Genomic DNA, 16,450 nt, shown 5'->3' on the forward strand with positions numbered 1-16,450 from the left:
TGTTTATGATTCAAAATAATATTATACGTAATAAAATATGTCATTCGATACAAGTATAATTCATTTCGAGTACACAATGTCTGTTTTTTAATGGATATAATAATATATAAACTAACAATGTAATAAAAATTGTAGATAAAGTTTGTATATTTTATAGCTAATAATGAATACAATTTTTTGCAAAATTATTACTCGTCTTCATAACAAAAGCTTTCACTGTCGTCTGAGTGGAATACCTACGTAATTTTATCAATTTATAAATATAATATACATGTAATAATAAAATTATATTACCCACATCGGTGTTGGCAAAATTGACGAATACTTATTATGTTTATTAAAATGTATGCATTTTAAACAATGGATATTACAGTACAGTTTATCTAGGTATTTAGGAAAAAAAGTAATATTTATTGATGCGGATATACTATTATAACTATAATAGTTTATTTGAACTATTGTGTCTATTCTATAATAAAAACATTTAAAGGAACCTGTGTCACGCTGTATACGCCACGTTCTCATTATTGGCCAAAGGTCCTTGATTCATTCGACGCGTATAATTATATGCATTACACTATTGCAGTAATAATGTATATTTATTATATACATAAACTAAAAACTTAAGTAAGAATTCTGCACATTACTATTTGTAAGTGTATAAACGGCGTGAGGGATGTAATTTTTTCCAAATGGTTTGGTCATACTTGCGTGAAACGGGACAAGCCGTGAATGTGAACCGCCTTTAAAAATAATATGCAATTTCCGACTTACATTATGTATGTTTTATTTCTACGTTTTGCAATATTTTAAAAACTATGGGGCAAAAAAAGAGAGAATCAGTCATAAAAAAATTACAAAATTACAATATTAAACATGAGACTATGCTGTGCTACACTAACAATCTATACAATTTTGGGAGGGGATCATTAATTGTAACAGGCCCGCTCAAATAAGTGGCGTCTGTTCACAGCTCTCGTCCGGATAACGAGACCTAAGCGCGCTCAGGGGATCGAAGTTAGAAACCCTGAAAAAGTCAAATTTTATTATTTTCGTCGATGTTAAACAGGAAAGTGTCGCCGGTTGTAGCATTCTTTCTGTACAGCAAAATTTTCCGCTTATGTTTATATCCACGAATGCCGTAAAGCGAATATACTTTTCGCACTATGCGACACTTTCGATGGCACGTCCAGAGTGTCAGTCAAAGAGTCATAAGACACTTTTTGACAAACGACCTTCAGCGAGAGGTGGTCACGGAAAGAGATGCCGTCGGTAGTGTGTGAGTTAGCCCTTCGCAACACCTTATCCGCCTCACTCGTTTTAACGCAACGGGAACACGTGTTTCCCGGCAGAGTGGCATAGTCGCATGGTCTGAATCAAATGATACCCCAAAAAGGCAGTTTTATAGTTCTTGGGTAAATCTTTCTTCGTCGAGAATTTCGGTGTCTTCGGTTTCTTTTGTTTATATATAGTTGATGTTGATGGTTTGAAAGTTGAAGATCAAGCGAGTCAAGTGTGCAAGAGTGTACTAGTGTACATGTATTTATACCCCTCTGGCCGAATATAATCTCGTTGGTGGTTGGCTCTTAGATAAACGGTATGCCACGCGAAATGTACACTTTGCACAAGGACTATTATGCCGATCATTTGCTCTGTTATAAGCGTCGAATCCTTTATAAATGTAGAACTCTCGGATTTGAATGTGAATAAAAATGCATGTTCAAATCCAATAGTTCTACTAGAAACTATTGGAATGCACTAAATGCATTTAAAATACAATTTAACGTCCAATAATCGCGTTATTCGTAAAAAAATCTAAGTAGAATAAATGCATGGCTTCACGTGAAATAAATTCACAAACTCCTCTCGCGCGGTGCCTTAATTACACGCGAAATAGAGATCCTTATTTATAATTTTATATTATATTATTATCGTACATTTTATCTAATCAGTTTTACCATTTAGTTTTAAAATTGGTATAATACCTAATATTATATTGTATTTGTATGCACAATATTTATATACTATGATGTTTATTTAATTGCTTATGATTTTTGGTTTTTCAGTCTGTCCGATTCCACCGGTCTAAAAACGGTTCTACACGGTCTCATAAAACCACGACAACCGACAAAACCGTGCATAACGTGTAAGCGCGCGGCTTCACGGCGACCGACAGATTTATAGATATTAAAAATATGATAGTATTAGGTGTATTGTTATTTTTATTATTATTGTAATTTCTTTTTCTTCGATACCCGCGGTGAACGTCATGATAACCTGTAATGAAAAACGATCTGCGAAACTTGGCACTGGAAGAATTCACAGACTAATTATTGAAGATCGTGAGTCTCCTGGTGTCAACTATTGCGGATCGATAACACTACGATTGTTGAATATAATTATATATTACGATAGTTTAACGCACTAAATATATATTATTTAAATACCTATCATATACGTATATGTAAAAAGCTGAATAAGTTAAACAGTATGTTGGCGTTTAATCCGTCAAGTTAAAATTTGTATAATTGTTTTATTAAATAATGTGTAATTTTATTTATTCATAATATTGACTTAATACTGTAACTTAATTTTAGTTTTCAATTCATGAATACGCTTGCAATCTAGAAACTCTAGTATATAAGTTTCAAGTTAACTTAAACTATTAAACTATATAAACATACGAATACTTAATACTTAGATGTATGATCATATTAAATTTATGAAAATTGTAAATTTGTCGCTATCTCTTATGCATAAATCAAACAATAATTGTTATATATATATTAGATATCTAGATAATTATGTTTAGCCTAGAATCTTTTTCTCAAAAAGAGAATAAAGAATAACTTTATATTTATCTAAAAATGCACCACACTACAAGCGGATGTGTCTGTCTTATAAATGTAGTACCGTACAACATAATAAATCAGTGTTCAACGGTTCCAATTTTATATAGTACTTATTAATTAAGATTCGATAATAGACTAAATTTACCTATTATTAAGCTTAGGGTGACCGCACACTAGTAAAGTAAAATTGACTGAAAGAATTTAAGTCATATTTAGGCATTTTGCTTTGAGTCATAATAAAGCATTATGATCGAACACTAGATAAAACATAGTTAGTCAAATCAAAGCAAAACCAGTCATCAAAATGTCGTCCGACGAGGAGGACGTTGCTATTCCTATTTTATGGTTTCTTTTAAGAGAAATTGAACAGGAAGAAAATAAAAAAAAACTTTGGGTTCATCCTTTGAACTTAAAACGAACTGAAAATAATACAATTAAAAGTTTCGTTCATGAACTTCGAAATAACGAATGTAAATTTAAAAATTTTACACGAATGAGTACCGACGCATTTGATTATATTCTAGAAATACTTAACGATGAAATTCGAAAACCTGATACTAATTTCAGAAAAAGTTTAACTCCAGAAGAGAAATTATTGGTGTTATATCGTAAAAAATCAATAAGAAAACAATGATATAATGTTCGTACAATAATATAATATATTTTGAACCCTGAGCTTGTAGCGAAAATCAAACTACTCAGTTTTCTAAGCGTTTTTTGTTAGTTATAAACCCTGTCACGAGCTATACCATATACGTCCACGCAGGGCCGGCGCTACAAATTGCGGGGCCCCGTGCAAAATAGTTGAAATAAAATAATACACAACGATTAATTTTTAATATTTACTCTTTATTTTTAGTTATATATATATAAAATAAATGTATGCAATAAAATAATATATTATATTATTTATTATTGATTTTATATTTTAGAACGATTTTTTTCTTGACTTTTCGTTTGCAAAATCATTTATAAGTGTGTCATAATTGATAGTTTCAGCTATATCTTTTTCAATGGATATTGTTGAAAGTCCAGTTAGTCTTGTTTGTGACATAGTGCTTCTTAGATAGTTCTTAATTAATTTCGTGGTCTACACGACGAACGGCGACTTTTTATATAATTCGATCTATTTTTATTATATTATTTTGTGTACGTTGTCGGAGTGCGTCGGCCGACGATTCGGACCGACCACGACGACAAATGACAATAGAGATCGATTATAATAATTATGTTTTTTAGTATGTCTTATGTCTATCAGTGGTCTAGTAGTCTGCTGCGCCCTCTTGCCGAGTTGGGCCGGGCGTACAGAATGATTATAAATATACTATTATTATTTTAATTTAATTTAATTGTTTTATTCTTTTAAAACATTCTGACATAAAACGAAGGTGACCACTCTCCCATCAATATTATATATTAATAAGTGTCATAAACACATAAATACACTCCAGATTACATATGAAAATATAATAAGAATGTTTACTTTTTAAATAATTTGAAATGCAATATTTTTATTTACTGTTGTATAAACTAAATAAATGAAATCATAATATTAATAATCTAAAAGTTATTTACCTATAGTGACTGCCAGTTGTATGAATATTAAAAATATTAATATATTATAATATTATTCGCGTGTCTCTACACTTGTAATGCGTGTGCGCAAATAACAGATAAATCATAAATTCATAAATGAAACAATAATATCAGTAGACACAAGTAACTAATGAGATCAAAATAATATTATCAACATGACAACATTCAACATAATCTATTTATACTCTTCAGTTAATCAATGCATGTACAGCCGACACCACGAAAATACCCATGATTATTTTTTATCAACAATAATAGCTATAACTATAAATACAATAATAATAATATTATCACAAGTATATTAATAAGTTATTATGTCAATCACCAGTACAGTATTAATAAAAATATAGCACACAAGTACTGTTCTCTAAGATATCACCAAATTATTATTTAACTGTAGTTTAAAATATAATATTTTCATTAATAATGTAATATTTTCTAAATTATAATATTTATTCAGTAATGATTTGTTTTCCGCGGGGCCCCAAATTTGTGCGGGGGCCCTGTGCAGGTGCACCGGTTGCACTGCCCTTGCGCCGGCCCTGCGTTCACGCCTTCGTGAATAAACGCAACTGTATATATAGTGTGTGATGCTCAGTTTTATTAAAAATTAAGAGGTACTTATGATAATACTTATATTATTATATCAAACGTGGGAGATGTTAATATAAGTATTTATTTTATAAAACGAACAGTCTTAAGTTCCCCATCAGAAAATTTTCAATTTGCACCACTGAAATTCGTACAAAATACCTATAAATAAAATAACAGTTATAAAGACTGACGCCACGACCATGACACAACGGGCTTAATTCTAAATGTATATTGATAATGGTATAATATAAATAGGTATAAGCTCTATATATATACATATACTGTATGGAGATATGGCGAGTGGTGACTCTTGCATACAACTTGACGTTATTGTATACCTGCATTTATAAAATAATTATTTTCTACGCCATTCGTCAATAAATAGCTAAGACCAACAATAATATTGGTTTTGTCATTCCTGCAACTGAATGTATAAATTTTTAATTAATAATTTTTTTTACCTAGCACATTCGTGAAAATTAATTTTTTTTTTCGTCATATATTTATTATATAATCGAGTACGCAACTGATACTGTATTCATAATAAGTATTAGTTTGTGTTTGGGATCAATAGCAAACAGATCAAACTAATGTCGTTGAAATTGTTGAACATTTTTTTTTTTTGTAACTTCGTAAAAATTGCCAATTTTTTTATAAATTTATGTTACAATATCTATATAGAATAAATCTGCAGCGATCACAAATTTGCTTCGAAAATAGTATTTTTTCATTGCCGTGTACACACTCGAACGTAATTTATATAGATATAACGTTAGTCAATTTTTCAAAGATTTATTGAATAAAAAAGTTAAATGTTAAACTGTTTAAAAGCTACGCGATTTGAGTACACTAATAGTATTTTAATATCGATTTCCTTTACTTTGCGATTAACACAAATGTTATATAAGAAAGATACTATAATACTTATATGTTTTAATGTTTTCATTTAAATGTTTATGATTTGTTTAGATGTTTTGTAAACCACATAAGAACTGATAATGATTTAAACGTGTTTGCTTTTCTAATAAAAATTTGATATATCCGCTACCAACCACTATATAACAATCTGCTTTAAGACCACTACGTAAACGCTTTGTGCATGCGTCGACTAATGTTTAGTTTACTTAAATATGTATAGAAGTTTTTCCATACACCCGTATGTGTTATGATTTCTGTTCACGTTATTCTACTAAAGTACAAAAAATAAAATATGAAACATGAGTTTTTATAGTTATTGTTATTGTAAATAACGTGCGTTTGTGACTTAATACATGTATGTTTATCGACGAAAATAAGTGTGTCAACATAAAATATTAAATTATCTTACATAATAATCTAACATCAACAAAACTTGAAAATTGTTGGTCAGTTTTAGTGACCCAGTTATATGTATCTAATTTTTTATTTAGAATTTTAAAAGAATTAATTTCTTCGTCGTTTAACGTTCTACAAAATCATAATATTTTATTCACAAAATATATTCTTAGCAAATATTCTTAATATTATTATTAAACATTGAGTAACTTCGGTAAAAACTCAATAATACCCACTACAAAATAATTTGCTTTAATTCAACAGGAGTATATATTTATATTTACATAAATAGTGTTAAATAAACTATAAGTACTCACAAATCACATATATATTCTTATAATATAAATATACGATAAAATATGAATATTGTGGTCAGCGTCGCAACTTGATATATATTGGTGGGTGTGCAAGTAAAATATATTATAGGGCCCATTTAGCCAAGAACCTAAATGCCTAATAGATTCTTGAAAATATAACTTTCTGTTTGTAGCTATATACATTATTTTACATAGATAGATGAAGAGCAAAATGACCAGTAGCTCTTAAAACAGTCTATTGGTATTATAATTTCATGAGGATAAAATTTGGAAAATGGGATATTGGGAAAAATCAATAATGTTTTATATAAAACCAATAATATGAAAATATGTTTCTTATATCATTTTTTTTTCTTCTTATTGTATTGTTGTTATAAATGTCACTACGTAAGACGATTTTATAAACATGCTCATTCCATTTTTATGCTTAAATTATGCATGTATTCAAATTCAAATTTTTTTTTTTTTAATTTTTAAATGTAATTATAAACGATATTTTTGAGTACTTATATTTTTCACGACATTTAAGGAGTATCCTGTATTCCTGTGGCGATACCGACTTTATTTTTTTAAATGAAAACATATATGTTTCATGTTTTAAAGCAAAATGTAAATCAGGTAATTTTTCTGAAAATTTTGACGTATTTTAATCGAAATTTGAATGAAAACTTTTGATGTTATTTATTTTACTTAAATAAATAAAAAATCAGAATTTGAATGTGTACATAATTTAAGCATAAAAATGGGGTGAGTATGCTTAAAAAATTACCTTATATATATAGTATACTTATATGATACGTGTTGAAACTATTTGACATACATTAATTTTATACAAAATCCTTCTATTTTTAGATAATAAAAAAATAATTTAATTTCTAAATACACATAATTATTATTGTTAGCATTATTGAATAATAATGCTCCTATATAGTCTAAAAAATTTTCATTCTGATCGGATATATAATAAATTGTGACCATAATAATATTTGGAAAAAAAAGTTCCAAATAGTTCAGCCATAGGCCTATTGTTATGAATTAATTTAGGGCCCGGGGGTTTTGTGCACCCCTAGTACCCCGGGTAGTTGCAGCACGGATTATGGTATATGCACCTACGCCATTGCACGTTACTCAATAATATACGAGTTTTTACGACAATATTAAATTAAAAAATAAAAATATATATACAATTTTCACACATTGTTAATAGCGATTTCTGGTCGGAAACTTGGGAGGTTGTCACCCGGTATACCACCTTTCCATTTTAAATACGGCCCTGGAGCTTTAAGCTTATCGAATATTATTGTAAAACGCTCATAAAGACCCGCGTAGATTTAATATCTTATAATATAAGTATTATTTCACATTTTATGGATACACCACATTACCACAATTATAGATATAAACAATTTTTTAATTTTGACTATACGTTTACATTTTAAAACGATTTGCGTTGACAGATGCAATTTATTATTCTCAGTATGATAGATTAAATATTATTTCGTTTGTAAAATAATGTTATACAAATACGCTATTAATTAAACACATTTTGTGAAAAAAGTAAAAATGACACCGGGGAAATAACGGTGAATATAAAACTCAATTGACTGATCGACCCGACGACTGCTGCAATAATTATACTACCGAGGCGATATAAACAACTGTAACAACTTAATTATACAACGCGTTCTATTATCGTTTTGCATTTCATGTAAAATATCGTGTTTCGCGTGGCCTCTGGCGACGAGTGTCGATACGAGGCCACGATTTCAACACTTTTCCGGACAGTTTTTAAAGGTTAATTGTCGGATGATTGTCGTTCACATAAATACAGTATATATTTAGCAAACCGCGCACAGCCAAAGACGCAACCCATAAAGTTACACCTAACCAATGAGTACGTATATAATGATTATGCTCTATAAGTTTAATGGTTACCAATCGATTTTATTTTAATTTATATAGGTATTATATTATGTTTGATTTATTATGTGTTGATATATATTATGATTGCGTCTTGAATCAACACTATTATTTCAACTACCGGTTTAACCGTCTTCGAATAAATAGTTGGGTATACCTATTTGGATACATATTTGGTAAAAATCATGTATAATACAATTACATTACTCTGGTAAAAAATATATCCTTTACAAAATATTACCAGAATATCGGTGATATTAACTCCTAAAAAATCAAATTTCTATAAAAATATGTATTAAGAAATTCTTCGTCTAATAATATATAATTAAATTAAATTCAAGTTTCATAATAGGATCTATAAGCATTATCCAAAGTCATTTTCACGGTTAATACCAATTACATTATTTGCTACGGAAATATAAAATTAACCCACAGGCATAAGCAGATAAATAATTATACCTCGACCACGACGACGATAAACGACTAAAATAATAGTGACTTACATACAGGCGTGAACACAAAAAAAATTTCGGGGAGGAGGGGGAGTTGACTCCCTCTGTATACGCGCCTGTTTACATATAATATAATATACTAATTTTAAGAAGAATTATAAACGGTGTCAACTGACTAACATTTTAATTACATGTAAAATATCTTTATCTAAAATTATTTATTGTAATCAAAAAGCTATGACTTATTATGACACGGGGAAGTATTGGAGTAAATGCGCACGTGTGTGTTGTAGGAGAAGCGGGAAATTCACAAAAGTTTTTGGGAATATATATTTTTATTATTTTAACCTATTAAAATACAAATCTGAAAAATAATACTACACAGTAGGTACTGTTATTAATACTGGAAAAAGAAACAGTGGATAAGTTGATTTGACGTCTTCACAAGAAATACGTGAAAAATGAATATTATAAAATTTAAAATAAATTTTCTGTACCTAAATGATCCAAAATTTAAATTACAAATAAAAAAATTCTATACGTAGGTAATACTTACATTTTATATTTAATAGATTTTGAAATTACTCTGCAATTAATCGAAATAAATAGAACTCTTTTAGGTACCTACTATATATATATATATATATATATGATAAATAACGATTAATCATATACTTGATTTTCTAAAATTGCTAGGAGAAAAAGTAGTAAGTAATTAAAATCAAAATAATCCTTTCGATAACTTTTTGCACAGTTTATTACAGGCAACGTATTTTCAAAATACTGGGTGTGGCTTTCAATATGTTTTAACTTTTTACTCGATTAGAGCAATAGGTAAATAGAACCCAAATCACTTCAATGTCAAGTATAAAAATTATCTTAATTATAAGCTATAATCGAATGTATATATAGAGCCAATAGTTCACACATTCAGTGTCATTCATGTTTACTTGACCACAATCATATTGAACAAATCCGTTTGGCGGAACGATCTCATTCATTTTTACATCACAATAGTTACCATCATATTGTTCATCGTTATGATGATTATTATAAACTTTGCTCCACTTGTCCAAGTTAGGCTAACCGTTGCAATAACGTTCACATGCCGACTATCGAAACATCTGTAGAAAATGTTATTCAATAATATATTAATATCCATTACACAGTGTGTATGTACAGTTAATGTTAAATAAACCAAAACTATTCGTGTCCGGTATTATATGAATGTAACAAATGTAAACGACACGCCAGGAATAATCTATATAGCAATACGCGAGGCTAGCCGCCAGTGTAAACGCAGAAAGCACAATATTATATTAGGATATCTACGTACAGTGTACACATGCCTCCTCGATAATACCGTCGCCAGCTTCAATGCAACGAAATTGTAATAAATAACTAACCTTGTAAGTTATTTGAGTAAGATTATTGAAATATTGACTAGATATGTATATATATTATAGTTTAATAATAATATAAGTATCTACAACCTTTACTGTTAAACCGAAATCTTTTTTTCGGGTTGGTATGGGCGGCTTACTTTTTATTATAATTAAAGTAATATTTAAATAGTTTTTTTTTTTTTTTAATTTAGTTTAGTTTTACAAATAATTTTACACATATATTATATTAATGGTGATAAAAAATATTTTTTAGTATAATATTATTTTCCATAATTAAGTACTAAAGTAAAATATTTAATATAATATACCTACACTCGAGTTAAGATGGTCCACTAAGACCTTACCCCAAAGTGAGTTTTCCACCTTAACTCTTGTGGTATAAGTTCATATTATAATAATGTTATCTACTTGTAAATGGCTAAAAATTTCCGAAAAATAATCTAAAAATTAATTATCAGGAAACTATTTTTATATTCCTTATATAATCGTCAACAATGATTTTTCACACATTTGACATTAAAAATATATGATTTAGGAATAAAAGGTAATTATTTAGTTTGATCATCAAAGAGGCTAATGTCTAATAATAATTTAGTTGTGCTTTGTAAAAGTTGAAGTACAAGCAACTGTTTACTTATAATATCTTATCTCACGACTTCATCTTTTACCTCAGTCACTCCCCTCCCCACAAGTCCTCTATCATAAAGGTCGAATTTAAATTTCCAGGAAAAAATAATATCGATCAATGAGTGAAATAAAAAATATATTATATCGGTAAGTATTTACCATTTACGTTTGTACTTAAATGTTTTTCAAAAAAATTATTTAAAAAAAATTAAAATACTTTTTAAATAGATATACATATCTATCTGTATCTTTAAAAGCTGTTTAAAACGGAATGAGTGCATGCTAATTCCACCGATTATGAAATTTTTAAATCCTTTTTTAATGTAAATTTGACCGGTAAATTTTTAATGTTTATATTATACAATAAGTATGTATACAGGATATCCCGCGAGGATTTACCCATTGCGAAATCTCCTGAAATAATGGAGATATCATAATTCTGTTTTTTTAATAAGATTCGCAGGGACAAGAACTACAAATATTTCATGTTTTAATTTATTTTTATGTTTTGGTAAAAAAGTTAAAAAAAAATGTTTTTTCGAAACTAGAAAAAATATTAAAAATCAGGAAATTGATGAAATTAAAATGTTAAAACGTTAATATTTTCAAAAAAAAAAACTCTACAAAATGGCTGTCTTCAATTTTTTTTTAAATAATTAAATAAAAAAATACATTTTTTAACTTTTTTCCCAAAATATAAAAATAAATTAAAACATGAAATATTTGTAGTTCTTGTCCCTATGAATCTTATTAAAAAACCAGAATTATGATATCTCCATTATTTCAGGAGATTTCGCAATGGGTAAATCCTCGTGGGACATCCTGTATATATATATATATATATATAATAATATATTATATAATAGGTATTTTAGTATTTACGAGTATCTATATCATATTATAAAGATGCTCTTATAGCAATATTTCGTGCAATAAAATATTTATTTAATATTCACTAGTTAATTATAAATCAATAAAAAAAACAAAGTACAGTTTATAATTGAAATTTGACATGTTTAGATGCAACTTTGAAGTATATTGTACTATCGTAATATATATATATATATATATATTTATTTATGGCGAAATTATGATGTGTAGTTGACGTCTTTTTCATTGAGAATTTTCGAAGTTATTACTTATGATAGTTTCGTGTATGCTGTTTAATCTAATGTAAGTGAATGTTTGAATTTCTAACAGAGCTGTTTTAAAGTGGTGTATGTATATTTGGATGTGTCATGACGCGTGTTTTGATAGGATTGAGTTAGATGTGAAAGAAACGACTTGCATGCATTAGTAGTTAAATTCAATTCAGCGGTACATTGAGTTCATATATTTGATGGAAATAATGTGTCATTAACTGTCGACAGTTGATGTGCAGTTGTACTAAAAATAGTTGTAATCAGTGAAGTTTGTATATTTTTTTTAGATAAAAAAAATTACCGGTAAAATGTGTGTACGTAACATATCCAATCATAAAATCGACTAATCTAAAAATTTATGTAATTTATAATCACATGTTTAAAAAATAATTTTAAAAGTGTTTTTACAAGAATGTTTGGTAGGTACCTACGCATCACAGTCGGTATAAATATGAACTATTAGGCACACACACACACACACACATATATATATATACCAATCCATCACCAACGGTTTAATGAAGATATTATTATAACATGATGATCGTGTCGTATACAAAAATAAAACAGCAAAACGAATACAGTTTTAAAGTGTTAGTGTATAGGTAAGTGGCAGATAAGCAGACAGGCATTATTATTATTATTTGTATACGGTTTAATAAATATAAAATGAATAGGAAAGAAGTACGAACTGACAACTGACGTATACATTGGGCAAATGTCCTACATTTCATTTTCCGTCCTCCCGACGCTTAAGTGCCGCGGTATCGTGCGTGTTTTATTTTAATTCGGAGTAGGTACCGATTTGTTATCGGCTTAGCTGTATCTCTACAGTGTTTATAGTTAATGTGACCATTATTCTACCAGTTCAAAAATGGGATACTTTCAATTTTTTTTTTTTAATTAGTGGTTGATATATCTATTGGGTAAAAATTCAAATTATAACGCGCTTGAATAGGAACCAATTAAATCCACGTTAATTAATTTTACGTTTATTTATTATTTAATATTAATATTTAGTTATTTCAACATTCGAATAATAATTTTTATGAAATATATTACAAATAATATTATGTATTTTGGACAGGATTATAATTGATAATTGAATGTTGATCACAGTGGGAACAAAATGAAACTGAAAATTAAAATAGAGTCTTAAAATATTTCGAAATTCTTTTAATGTTAGACATCTAGTTACATATTATTTAAGTGTATAATGTGTATTATACTGTTTATATTGTATTATTCAAGCTACACACATTTTGGGCACACAATTATAATACATTTATGCACTATATTTTTTTTTAGATATAACACTACATTTGGGAATTTCATACTCGTTTATAGACTAATTAGACAATAATAAATAAATATGTAGAATATTCATGTGTAAAAAGTATATTTCTTTTTTATGTAAGTTAAATAAGTTAAAAGTCATATTTTGAATGAATTAAAACTATAAATCCGCAAGCACGTCATACCAACGTTATTTTTGAACTTTAACAATGTAAATTAAAAATCCATACTCTTATATTAGGCTTTATTTATATAAACGTCCACAAGAGCTCAATTACAGTAGATGGGTATATGAAAATATTATAACAATTTTAATTTATTATTAAAACTGTTGACATATGAAACAATAACTTACTACTCATGCTTCTTTCGTTTTAATGCCCAAAAATGTAGTTTTTCTTTTAGAGATATCAAGTACTTAATTTTTTTGTGGATTTTAAATGCTAAATACGCAAAAATGCTTAATCATGGCTTCGCCAATTATTTGACACGTGAAAAGTCCAAATATTCTGATTGCTGGTTGGATGTGCAGTACCTTAGCAGTGGCTGCAGTGAATCAAATTAAGTGAAGGGATGTCACTATTCCAGTTATATTCTATAGATTTTATGTTTTTATATATAAGCTCAAATAATTCTTAAAGATGTTATCGGTATTGTTTGACGCTTGAATTTATATCTTAGTCATTAATATAGTAATTATTTGATTATCTCGTTCATCTCTTTTATCTTCAGATGCTTATACATTTTTTTCGTGGATTTACACTCAATTTTTATTTTATTTCTATAAAATTACTTTTGAAGAACTTTGTATTGTAAATTTCAAGCTTTTTAACCAAGCAAAATATTTTTCATTAACATTTATGGAAAATTTAAATTGTATATAAATAATAAATAAAAATTAATCATGTTTTGAAAATCATATTATGTATAAAAAATAATAATAAAAACATTTGATAAACATTTTAAGTTACTGGGGTAATTTGAATTTCATTTAAAAAAAAAAAAACAATATAAATTTTATCAAATACTGGATTTGCGAAAAAATTTCCATTTTCCTTGTTTTGTTTATTTTGCAAGGTAATGGGAAACTTAAATGTGAATTTATATTCACCTAATCCTCGTAAATAATTAATAAGTTTCTGATTTGCTTACATTTCATGATGAACCCGGGCTACCTATACATTTTTTAAGTGTTAAATTGTTGATCATACTTAATTTTGCATTTCAAAAACTGTTATAAATGTTTTAATCGATATTTCTTTGTAAACGAATCTAAAAAGGATTCGAATTAATTAAAAATAAATTAATTTCAAGAAAATACCTAGCTAATTTGATTTTTTATAGGTACAGTTTTTAAGTTACCGATGATGTTATAATTGTCGATAATACGTTTGGATTTGACCAACAGATCAGAAAATATTATCGACTCCCGATTAAATCGACTGTGACCGGAGTATCCGAAATCGATTTCTAAATTACAGTTGTTTCTGACCGCAATAACTGAAAACTGTATAAATCGAATAATCGGTGATTGATAATCATTTTTACTATCATGAATCATAATTCGATCAGGCATGTATCCTGTGGAAAGGGATGAGGTTTATGGGTCCTACCTTTTACATGAACATAAACCCTTTTTATTTTGAAAATTTTAATTACACCTATATTATATTGATGATAGGTTAATACTAAGATTAAAACGATCAAAACATTACTCAAAAACAAAATTGGAAACGAAAGTTTGTTTAACTGCAGCACTGTTTCTTTCTGTTCATCGGAAAGTAGGTATATTGTTGTTCGATATTAACAATTGTTTGAGTGGGTGTGACTTCACTTTGAAATTGAATTAAGTTAGGTATCTATGTTAATAAAAGGCATTGTTTGTGTGTGTGTAAGCGATCCACAGCAAAGTATATCGCATTCATGGTTCTGATATTTGGTATATAGGTATACTCAAAAATGTGTACTTCGAAGTTAATAATTTAAATTTTACATTTTAATGCGGGCTAAATATAAGGATTTGTTAGATCACAAAAAATGAATATTTGATATAGATAGATCTATAAATTGACTTAGCGTTAACGATATATATTTATTAAACAACATTTTTATCATATACATAATAATATACGATGCAATATGTGTTAACCAGCGGCATATATTGATGGTATTTTTTTTATAGAATTATTATATTTAGACAATCTATACTTATACGTGTATATTGTATTGCATACTGTTTGATTCTTTGTGCTTTTCGATATACAGAGTATGTATCATAAATATATTTTTCTTCGAACGCCGTAATGAACATAATTAAAAATTAAATATAAAAACGATTTGGTCATATTATACCTATATTGGACCTCATCGTTACCGACCATCTAAAAAAAATCATTTTCTCTACGACTACGTGCATGGATCCGACGTCTGTAAACATGTTATAATAATAATAATATGTAAATCAGCTAATGTATAAGCCAATCTCATCATCATTGCACGTACATGTGAGTGTGTGGGATTTATGTTTTCATTTGATTCTCTTAGAAAAGTGTAGGTACAGTCAAAATACCGTATATGCAATATTCATGTATATTATTGTTGTTATAATATTTCAAAATACACTATAATATTACGAACGATTTATAAAATATAAAATATAATAATATAAACTATAACAGGTAGTTTATATTATACATATATATATATATATATATATATATATGATGTTTGTATACAGGTACGTTTTTGGTGTAAAATAGACGTTTATTGCACAAAAAAAAAAAAAAAATGAACAAAACGCCCGCAGTTTGTTGTTTGAACAATAACGAGATTAGTTTATTCATAACATTGACAACACAACAATGAAACGTGAGAAAATGTTAAACCGTTGAGTAATTTAACAATTATGAACGTTTCGAGAAAGCGTATCGAAAC

General features: G+C 27.9%; 1 long non-coding RNA gene across 1 annotated transcript in view; it reads left to right on the forward strand.

The window, feature by feature from the left end:
* LOC113557278 overlaps positions 1–2,198 on the forward strand; it is a 42,120-nt gene extending 39,922 nt beyond the window's left edge. The window contains exon 3 of the long non-coding RNA XR_003405582.1: positions 2,067–2,198. This is a non-coding gene — a long non-coding RNA (uncharacterized LOC113557278). The remainder of the gene's footprint in view (positions 1–2,066) is intronic.
* Positions 2,199–16,450: the final 14,252 nt, after the last annotated feature.

This window comes from Rhopalosiphum maidis, chromosome 3, assembly GCF_003676215.2.
Source record: "Rhopalosiphum maidis isolate BTI-1 chromosome 3, ASM367621v3, whole genome shotgun sequence".
Classification (NCBI taxonomy): Eukaryota; Metazoa; Arthropoda; class Insecta; order Hemiptera; family Aphididae; genus Rhopalosiphum; species Rhopalosiphum maidis.